The sequence below is a fragment of the Lathyrus oleraceus genome, chromosome 2 (assembly GCF_024323335.1).
Source record: "Lathyrus oleraceus cultivar Zhongwan6 chromosome 2, CAAS_Psat_ZW6_1.0, whole genome shotgun sequence".
In the NCBI taxonomy this organism is placed as follows: Eukaryota; Viridiplantae; Streptophyta; class Magnoliopsida; order Fabales; family Fabaceae; genus Lathyrus; species Lathyrus oleraceus.
The window spans coordinates 436,397,603-436,409,327 of NC_066580.1; the positions used below are offsets into that span (position 1 = coordinate 436,397,603).

Below are 11,725 nucleotides of genomic sequence, written 5' to 3' on the forward strand. Positions count from 1 at the left end.
GCTACTTGCTTCGCATATACATAACCCCACCATCCGGTACTTTATCCGCATCCTGCAAAACACAGTTTTTGGAAGACCGAACAACAGCAAAGTCAGCGCCAAGGAATTATTCTTCCTCCACTGCGTCTTTGCAATGGATACAAAGGTAAATGCTGCTTCTTTCTTATTTCATCATATCCGCACCCTATGTGCTAGAGGCCGCCAACCTTTCGTGATTGGAAGATTAATAACCTCCATAGCACTTGGTTTAAATCTAGGGGACCGACTCCAAAATTTAGAATCTTTGCCACCCCTATCTATGGATACCAGTTACTGTCGCTCCAGCCGCCTAATCAAAAACAGGGTAGGCGGAGGATACTATCTTATGGTAAACAACCAAGAAGTCCCAAGCGTTGTTCTGCCCAACATTACCCTCACAGATGTCACCAACCCCAACCGCTTCATCTACGATCTGACTGCTCCCGAAGCTACCGAGCCTTCACACGCAAACCCGACTCCAGACGAGTTTGAAGAAATGAAGCAAGGTGATCAGGTTCCTGCACAACAATCAGGCCCGCTCAACCCTTCCGATAACGCAGTTGGTCCATCCTCACGACGTCGTCGACGAAGAAGGTCAGCAACTAATGATGACATCATGGATGCTATTGATGGTATGCAAGCGCAGAATCTCGAAGTGATGCAAATGATGCGCCAGATGCAACAACAACAGGAAGCGAGAAATGCCATAACCGACCAGCGGTTCACTGAGTTGCTCAGCAGGTTTGACGACTTAGAAGTACGTCAAGGATCACCAGGTCCAAGAACAAGAGGCGGCAGGCAACATTGATTTTAGTTTCTTTTTCTTTTTTCTATTTCTTTTGTTTTCTTTGAAACATTAGGGACAATGTTCCAGTTAAGTGTGGGGGGAAAAACCTTGTTCTTTCAGCCTTCCTTTTTCAAGTATGTTATTTTCCCTTTCATTGTTATTTCCCTTTCTTATTATTATGAAGAAAAAAAAGTTTTATAATACATATTTATTTTAAATTAAGTCCCTAGTGTGAAAAATTTCCTATTATCTATTCCCCTTAATTTTCTTGAGCCATAACAAAAATTTAACACAATCAATAAATATAAAGGTTGCTTATTTTATCAAACTTGAGTGAAATCAAGACAAAATTATTACCATACCAACGCTCTAAACAAACCTCAACATGTTAGATCAGAAAAGTACCTATTATACCAACCCCTTGAACTTTTAGTTTTATAGTAACCCCGAGTAGTTTATACAAGAAGTCAGCACCATCTTAATAGCAAACTACGTGGAGAGCCGATGAATATAAGTGAATGATTCCCAAAACAAAAAAATATATATATATATATATCAGGAAATGCACTAATTAAGTTAGGTGATCCTTACCAGATCATTTAATCTAAAGGTTGCAGATCATACAAAAGCATGATACGAAAGATCCATTATGAATTGGTTCAGCAGGTATCTGGTACTGAACTTGGTAGGGCGGACTACGGTCTGATCCCCCGCAATTTGCAATGGACTAAATAACGAAGTTATCCAACTTATGTACCAGAACTTCAAGCTAAAAAGGGATCAGAATCACTAACCGGTCACTCCACTATGTGCGCGAAATGATAAAGGGCTTAATGTGATTTCGCTAGAATGAAAACGGGTGAAATAAGAGTAAAGGAACTAGGCTAGTTATAATAGCATGACTCGAACTGGTTTGCATAAGGTGAGGTTATCTGAGGTTGTAACGGTAGTTGTTGATGTCAAGATTAAACCCAGGATACTTCTAAACAAGCTTTACTTGCAACCTGGTACGAATTGATGTGTGTTTTGAAATTTCATCTGACCAAATTTTTAAAACGATTTCTATATTGTATCTTGCTTGAGGACAAGCAAAGGTCTAAGTATGGGGGAATTTGATAACATGAAATAATTTCACATTTTCGAACTCGATTTAATTAAATTATATTATTATTTGTTCCGATTTATTTCATATTATTCGATATTACTTGGTATTTTCCCTTCTATTTATCTCAGGTAACTTATTTGAAGCATAAGTGAAAAAGGAAGAAAAGGGGGTGCAAAAAGAGAATGAGAAGCAATTCCACTAAAGCCCAGCCCACAATTATTAGCCAGAAGCGTTGAAGCTGTGACGAGCGTCACGCCCCCAGCTAAGTGTTACGAGCGTAACACAAGGTGGGACGAGCGTCACACCCCCATTCCTATATTTTTGGGTTTGACGCGTAACAGAAGCAACGGAAGCACGTTCCTCCTCTTTCTTCGCTTGACCAATTGACGTGAGAAAGCTACCAAAGGGAAACGGTTACAAATGAGAGTAATATAAATAGAGCCAAAGATCCAACCCTGCAGCTCTCTCACGCTCATCTCAATTTTCCAGTTTTCGACACAACATTATTTTCACTACTTTTTATTATTTTCAGCACTTACTTTCCTAGCAATTTTTATTTCCTTTTCTTTTCCAGTCAATCTTTCAAGCACTTAATTAATTTTTCACACAATAGTTTCTACACAGGAAACTATTGTGTATCTTTTACTGGATCTAACCTTACGTTAGATCATAGTATTTTATCCCTTCGCTTTTATTTTCCTGTCCGATTGAAGAGTTTAAGAACAAATCCAACCGGTCTGTGGTGGAGTGTTCAAGATTGCTATTAATTATTCAGGTTCTTTAATTTATTGTTTTAATTTATATATGCCCCGCATTACTGTTTATTTATATTGTTTGCCTGATATGGTTTTATTTAAGCATGATAATTGTTTAGACCTATTTAACATGTCCGGCTAATTAATTTAGATATCGGTATGTAAAGTAAGCGGAATAAGGAATCAAAAACCAAGTTGGTTTAATTTCATTTAAAAATAAATCACTCTTTTTATAGTCTCAATTTACAGGGTTAATCCCAAAGTTTTTGTACGAGAGTAAAAGACATAAAGAAGTTAAAATCAATAGAACGAAAGTTTGAGTTTTTAACTGGACAGTGTAAATTGGACATTAATTCTAAATCAGGGCGAAAGCAATTTTTAGAGTTAATTAAATTCTAATCTTTTTCAAAAAGTATTTTTAAAGGTTAAATGTGAGGACGAGAGTTAAGCATTTAAGTTTAATTATATAATCTAAGTCAACAGAGCGAGAGTTTGAGACGAGGGTGTTTAAACGGTTATTATTTTAATAAAAAGAGTTTCTATAGATTCTATTGTTTTCAAAAAGTGATTTTGGACTTAACTAATAAGTGACAGCTACGTTAATATAAAGTCATGGTCTATTCAACAGAGCGAGAGTTTGAGAAAAGGCTTTTAATCAATAGTGTCTACTGAAAAGATTTCTTTTAAAACCAAGAAACCAACGAAGATTTGATTCCCTAATTACGACGAACTACATACCGATATCCGCTTAATTAATATTTAATTTAGATCTAATTTTAGTTTTACTTTTTCCCCAAACAATCAAAGTATCATCCGCCTTAGCTTTACGAAGTAACCTTAGAAAACGGTATATCGATTCATAAGTCCCTGTGGGATCGATATCTTTTAAAACTACGCGATAGAACTGTGCACTTGCAGTTAGTACCCCAATTCGACTCATAAAGTCGCGATCACACAGTTTGTGTTTGAGCCAAGGTATTTGATTGATCCAAGCCAATGAGTTTCGTCATCAAACGCCCAACAATAATCCCCGCTCAAGAACAATGTCAACCCACCCAAACCCAAAGACCAACCTCACATTATCACCCTACCATATACACCCAACCACCAAACACCCAACCTCGCAACCAATTCATGTCACACACCCAAACTCAAAACCAAGAATCAAACCCTAACCACCAACAATCATACGCAACCATCATAATAGTCTATAGCCTAGATGATTCATATGATTCAGCATCATACCATCGTAGCCCCCCACCAATGAACATATAAACATCTCATCGCCACAACACCCAACCATTGTTTGAATTTATTACAGCACATAAACCATTGCTTCATTTCCAAAATGATTCAATGTCCCAATTCGGGCAACCATATCGTCCACAATCCACCCAACCACAACGACCCAACCACGACAACATGGACACCGAACTCAATTACGGAAGCGCCATTAGCGACAACCCCCATCTATTGGTGACGAATGATGACAAATCTATCAAATATCACTGAACCTTCCACCAGACCTTCACACCGTCATCATTGCATCATGCCAGCACTCAAAGATCCCAAACACCTCACAGAAATCGTGAGAGACCTCGAAGACAGGCTACCTGGATGTTGAACATGAGGGCGTTTCAATCGGGCGGGTCATTGATTTTCTTGTCAATTTTATGTATTTTTACTTTATAATATAATATAATATTTAATTTAAGTATTTAATTAAATTAATTATAAATTATAAATTATAATTTTTTTTTAAAATATGGAAAGTGCATGCGTCACATGCATTGGCGCATACACTGATGTAGTATATGCATGCGCCAATGCATGCGGCTTCAAGGTAAGCATGCGCCTAGGCCATTGACGCATATGCTCATTTGCAATGCATGCATGTGCTAATGACTTGGGTGCCTCCTTTGAATGCGAATTAGATGCGCCAATTCAATTGACGCATCAGTAATGAAAGGTGGTTATTTCGGTAATTAATTTAAAAAATAGATTATTTTATTATTTTATTTGAAAAAGATGGTTATTTTAAGAAAAAAAATTATACTTTTTCCGTTTATAAAAATATTTGTAGCAAAAAATACATTCTTTTCAATTTATAACATTATATTTTTTCATATATAAAATTAAAGAAAGTATTTGAATTTTTCCCGTATATAAAAGTTTTTTTCATATATAAATATATTTGTATCATATATAGTTTATTATATTATTAATGACAAATAAATATTATTATAACAATTTAAGATAAATTTCTAAAAATAATGAATTTTCTTCCGTTAAAAGTAATCCTTTTATTCTTTAATACTTTCAAAATAAATCATTTTCCCAAATATTCTAATAGATATGTTAAATTGAAAATAATAAAATAGATATGTTATATGTTATTTTAATAAATCAAAATATTTATAAAAGTAATGTTTTTTTTCGATTATGTAAAAATTAATATACGTGAAATAATTAAGAAAATAATATATTTATATTAGTTAAGAAAAAAAAGGTGATTATTACCAATTTATTTGAATGACACACTCTTAATTATATTATTTAATCTATCAAACAACTTTCATTCGAATTTTTTAAATAAAATAAATAATTTATAGTTTTATATATACACAAACAATTTGTTGGAATTTTTATTATTAAGACTCAATTTTAGTAGGAATATACACCACAAAAATTAAAAACAGAACCTATGTATTTTTCAAACTTTAATCTTTCTTAAGTTTTTTCTTATCAAAGTCCCCATGTTTTATTTTGACACAAGATCTCAAATTTTTGTATGCACAACAAAATGGCTATTCTATTTGTACAGGTGTTAATTTATCTTCTCTGAGTTTGAAATTGCAGTCTTTCTATCTTTTTAAATATTTTTCCCCTTTAGCAGAAATAATTTCCTTATTCAAAATAGCGGAATTGTTCTTGAACTTGAGTAGTTTTGATGTATGACTTCAAGAAGGATAAATATTATTAAATGCACCATTGATGACTTTCTTTTCATCTAATACATCAATGGATTTCACTTAGGTGGATAAATCATCAAGTGGTTTTCTTCCTCCAAAGTCAACATTATAAAAATAATTAATTTCATAAAGATAATCACATAAAATCACAAAAATTTACCAATTTAACTGATACAAACTTGATTTCCCAACATATTAAAGTTCAAAAACACGAAATATAGAAAATCAAATATTCACACATGTTATATTGAAGTTAAATTGATGTTATCGCTAAAGCTTCATCTGAATGATCATCAAGAAGGTAAAAAGTCAAAGACTCAAGTAAAGAGTATTTGCTTATACTAAATATAGTTGTAAAGTCCTCTAGTATTTTTCTCCATTTTTCATCAGGAACAGCCTAGTGGCGATTGTACAAATAATTAAGAAATTATAGAATTTAAGGAAAGAAATATTCATAAAATAATAACCATCATCGACAAAAACATCCAAAGTTCCAAAATGTAAAAAGTAAGGGTGGTAAAAGGATACAATTGTTTGTTTTGCAATCACAACATCATAACTTCCATGCAAAAAGAGTAAGTCAGTAACATTTTGATTCAACACAAACAATGAAATTAAGCTGAATCTATAAAAAAAAAACTAATTACTCTAACATCTAAAAACTGTTAGTCTCTAGAACTTGATCTGATTTTGTTTGAAACTATTTGATTACTTGTGCACACTGATATGATAAAGGCAAGTTGTTTGTGTTTTATTTTTGTAACCAGTTAGCCAAAAGTCAATCCTGAAAAATATTATCCCTTGTTTGAAAATCTCATTGAGCCTATTTATCTCATTTTTTGTTTATAACACATTAAAAGCCTAAAAATGAAAAAAAAATGTTATCACCCTATTCAAATGGTTGAAAAAGTCTTGTTTGAAGTTGTGTGAGATTATATAATTATAGTTTTGATATTTCATTCAAAAGTTGGCAGAAAATAGAAAAAGAAGAAAAAAAAATAGGGGGAAAAAAGAAGGATGACAATACATATTCTTTCAATTTGAAAGGTTGATAAAAAAGAGAAAAGAGAAGAGAAATAATCGCAAGGTTGTTATTGAAAGTGAATGAAGGTTTATTGAGTTCAACTCATGTAGTTTCTTTCAATTTTCTTTTGACCCTTTTAATTTTAGCCTAATACCCCTTAGGATCCATCTCACCATTACATCGGCCAGGTTACAACCCGAATAAAAGTCTTTTTGATCTTGTGCATGTATTTCAATTATGGATGTTAGAGTTTTTTCAAGCTTATGGTAATGCTAATTTTCATGATGTACTTTGAGTGTAAACAGACAACCTAAACACTTGAGAGTTGAGGGAATTTTATAATATGGGATCTTGATGTTTATGATGTGCTCTTTAGTAAACTGTCTGCTTATTTGATTTGAATGTCACGAAAAGTTACTCATTAACACCATATTCTTGAAAATTGGAATTAGGATTTTGCTTATCATTTGTCATCCTGAAAACCTTTGAAATTTCATGTTCGATTTTGTTCTTATTTTTCTGTTCTAAATTTTGAATTTGAAATTTTACTCCGAGTACAAAAGTTTAAGTTGAGGGAATTTGATCAGTGTATTTTAATACACTATCTTTTACTTTGTGCTAAGATTTTTATATGCCTTCTCAAATTATTTTAATTTCTATTAATAGATTTTTGGAAGTTAAGTTGAGTTATGCTTATTTTCTGAATAAGTGCTTATTTTCTGAATAAACCATTATTCACGCCTCCTAGTTGTACAAGTCATAACTTAAGCTACGAAAACCGGATTAACGCGTTCTAATATGCCTTGGAAATCTGAGAGGGTAAGCTACAAGTTTTATGTTGAAGTCAGAAGTAAATTCGGAGTTAATAAGAGTCGCATAATTAATTTCAATTCAGACTTATAAAAATACTTAGTTTTTGGATCATTTTTGTATTTTTTTGGGTCGGTTGCTATTATGCCTGAATTCCATTGCTCTATTTGAACAAATTAGTAGTTTTAGGATTCATTATTCAGCATTCGCGACATAGAGAATAAGGCATACGAATTCTATGGAGAACTAATTCCCATAAGGCTGGTCTGTTGTATTCGAATTTCAGTTTGAAGTTTTTATAAATTCCAATTTAATTTTGATTTTCTTTTCAAGTATTCCTATAAAGTTGTTTCCTTAATTCGATTACTTTCATTTGATTAATTTGATTGTTGCTTATAGGATAGAGTTGATTAAATTCGATTCTTTGTATGATCCTTAATTATAATCACGTTAGCGTAACTTTTTCGTTATCGTGTTTGATTAAGTTGTGTTTGTTTAGTTCGCGACTGCTTAAATCTGTTTACTTAATTAGGAAATTAGGAACACACATCGTATAATACCAATTGCGCTTGTCAGTGGGTATTGTAATCGAATATGATTGAATCCGCTTAGGGAATTGAAATCATAAGAATCGATGATAAAGTCGGATATTGAAACAGCAGATTAGCTTATTTATCAATTTTGTTTTTACCTTAATCATCTTCTATTTAAGTTATGAACCTAAAAAATTCCTCATTGTTACGATCATTTGGTTAAAACTTTCAAGAATCCCTGTGATACGACTCGAATGTTGCTTCCGTTTTACTATATTTTTAAACTCGTTTTTGACCCGTATGCGACAGAGGATCAGCCATCAATAACACTAAAAAAGTTTCATAGTAGATCAGATAGAAATAATATGATGAGAAATCGTGTTAAGAGGAATAAGACATGGTCATCATCTCTGCTAAGTAGGAGCGTCAGCATAAGATCTAGGCAGATAAATCTGAACCATATAATCCAAAACCTCAACTTTAAAAGCATGGTGTGTATATGCTTGAGGTTCAAACTATGACATATCCTGAAGGTGCACATGACACGTCAATATTGACACTTTATGAAGAAAATGTGGCCATACATATTCCGAAGGATCGTATTATATGTCATTCCATTTAGAAAATTTTACAATTTATTCTCTTTTTCTAGTCTAGTGAAGTCCCACTTAAATTGTTGAGAAAACTTCAACAATAATAGTGAACCTGTTAATAGATTCAAATACATCAAGCTCTCGTTGAATTTAACTTTGATATTAAATTCATTAAGATTGAATATGTATGAACCTGAAGAATGGTAACTAAAATAAATGGTCTCAAGCAACCAAAATAATTTATAATTAGTGATAGAAAATTCGCAACAAGCAAGAGGAAAGAAATTTGCTTATTTAGTTCGATAAAAGTGATCTTCTATAGGGGATAGAGTGATTATCCGATTCATTATACTTCCTAGAATTGTTACAAGAGATTATAAAAGAGTTATAGAGAATGATAAAGATACATATTTATAATTTCACAAATTCGATAGATCCATAACGGGCCTAAAACACGTCTCATTAAACAAAAGAATCCATGAATTGATGACTATGAACCACCCAAACTAGACTTGCTATCCTAAAAATTCCGATCGGCGGACCAAACTACCGCCTCCTATCGCAGGTCGGCCACTGAAGCTCTGCCCCTTTATTGGTCGTCACCGTCGCACTATGAACCATTGGTTCTGCCATTGCAGCTCCATCACCGGTCGTGGTTTTTTCCGCCGCCACCGTGGTTATGGCGCCTCCCTTTACCACAACAAACTCAACACGACTACCACTGTCTTGTCGAATCGCCACTCCGTGAATTCTACGTCATTCGTTGGTCTTGATGGTGCTTTTCGTCTTTCTTCAACTTTGGTTTCTACAACTTTTACAATTATTCACTTTGACTTTAAACTATGGTGATGTCAATTAACCTATAAACCACCTTGTTGCTCTCTATCATATTAAAAGCATTATTCGACAACCTTGATAAAGTTCAAGCCACACTTGAACGTTGATCTTTCCACTTGGATCCACTTGCTTTCAACTACTTTTTCCTGCTCATGTAGTATAATAAACCCGCACATATGATTCTTTAACCATATTTGACTCTACTGCTTTCAAATGCATCCATGATGATCTCTATATTTGAGTGTTGCAACCTTTCAGCCACATTTAAAGCATATCTATCAAAGACAACATAATCGTATCTTTGAGATGGTATAATCTGCTTCCTCTATTTATCACGATCAAATGATAATCTGAGACCTATGTAATTGTTCTCTCACTACTATTAGTATCCATAACAGGAACCTCCACTTCAAACTAAGTTTTCCCTGCTATAGTTTTTAAAATTTTCATCTCTAGGTCTTTATTCTTCCTCCCATTCTTCGGCTCGCTGAAAGTAATACATATGTGAACGGTAAACTTTGGTCCTCCAGATTCTACTTCCCACAACTCATAACCTCTTCCATCTCTTAGATATTCATTTAAGACATAATTCACAAAATAAATAAATAAAAAATGATAAGAAGGTCGCTAATTTGATTGCTCTAGAATAAATGTGGTTCTCTGATGTTATTTGATATAGACGATTGGCTAATCTTACCACCACAAATTTCAACATAATTGAGCATGAGGAGACAAGAAGTTCTAGGTCTAGAAACCCTAGAACCCCATAATAAAAGGTCAATAAAGGCATCACATTAAGTAAGGTACACAATTTCTAACTCAAAATTGCCACACACCTTTACATTCGACTCTTATTAACTTGGGCATCAGAGTGTTTGCAACTATCACCCCTATACTGAGCTAGAGCAACCAGACAATATTGGCATGACGGAATTCACCATCAGATCCAAATCCACTACTCCATTTGTGAATTACGAAGGACTCGTTGAGATTCTGACATAATGTACATAAGGAATTGTTTTGTAGTTCAATTGTAAAGTATTTCGCTGGAAAAAAATACAAATTAGTTCAATGGATATATCTAGTAATGAATTGTTGTATCAAGTAGCAAATGACTTGTATGAAGCAATGCAATTTGCTATGTCATTAATAAAAGAGCACTGTGTGAAAGATGATTTTGCAATCGTTCCGCTAGTTATATTTAATTGTTGCAACATTGAAGGATATTATCAATAACCTAATTCAATTCTATGAAGGCATAAGGCTATGTTGCTATAACTTACAAAGTTATGATAGATTGGAAAATCTATGAATTTTTTGATAATATTCATTCAATAATGGGGATACTTCAAATTCAACATCCATCTTCTTCAATGGTATGATCAACTTCGTCTTCTTTGACACTAACTATATATAATAGCAAGAAATTTACCCTTCATTCAAAAATAATAATGCAGCACATACAGCTAGTCTCTCTTAATCAATGTAAGCATGTGGTAGCAACATGAATTATCCTTAAAATTTTGTAAGCTTGTCACACTTGTTCCAAACATGGTGCTTTGTTATACATGCCATGATAATAATAATAAAATGGGAATGAGGTGTATAACTGAAATGTCCTCCGAGTGTTGGTATAGTAAACCTCAATAGTCACTTTGTTTCTTATTAACAAATTCACAATGTTGGGTTGACATGTGACAAGCTTACATATTCAAAGGAAAATCATGCATGCACCATATGCTTTATACCATGATTAACAAGGGTTACCTATTTTATTTCTTTATTATATGAAATTAATAATTATCAACTTAATAATTATCAACCAATTTCATGAGTAATGGACACACTTATGTTTTATACCTCGTGTTTCGTACTATTCACTCTGACAATTCTGATGTGGGACTTAGATAACATTGTATCGGTTCATTCTAAAGACAACGGTAAATTATCCAGCTACTTGATTTCTTTTGTCCCTCAATGCATTTCCAACGGTGATTTTTCATATACGAGTAACAAAATATTCAAGACCAAACTAAGACAGAGTAGAGTGTCTAGCCATTGATTATCGGTAACAATTAATAATACAAACATACGACGAAAAATCAACTGAACCGAATGGGAATGAGGTGTATACCTAAAATGTCCTCCGAGTGTTGGTATAACTAAAATGTCCTCCGAGTTGGAAACTAGAATAAGTAGAATTCTAAATGCCAATCATGGGGAACCCTTTTATATCTTGAAGTCTACAACCAAAATACATAGCATAATGATAAGCAAAATATATTTGGGAA

General features: G+C 33.1%; 1 long non-coding RNA gene across 17 annotated transcripts in view; it reads right to left on the reverse strand.

The window, feature by feature from the left end:
- LOC127120067 (uncharacterized) overlaps window positions 1-11,725 on the reverse strand; it is a 180,549-nt gene that overhangs the window by 131,981 nt on the left and 36,843 nt on the right. For 2 of the 17 annotated variants that reach the window (XR_007803042.1, XR_007803036.1), the window contains exon 4: window positions 11,569-11,677. The exons of 12 other annotated variants lie outside the window; for them this stretch is intronic. This is a non-coding gene — a long non-coding RNA (uncharacterized LOC127120067). 3 more of the 17 variants (XR_007803046.1, XR_007803039.1, XR_007803049.1) reach the window with 3 other exon arrangements.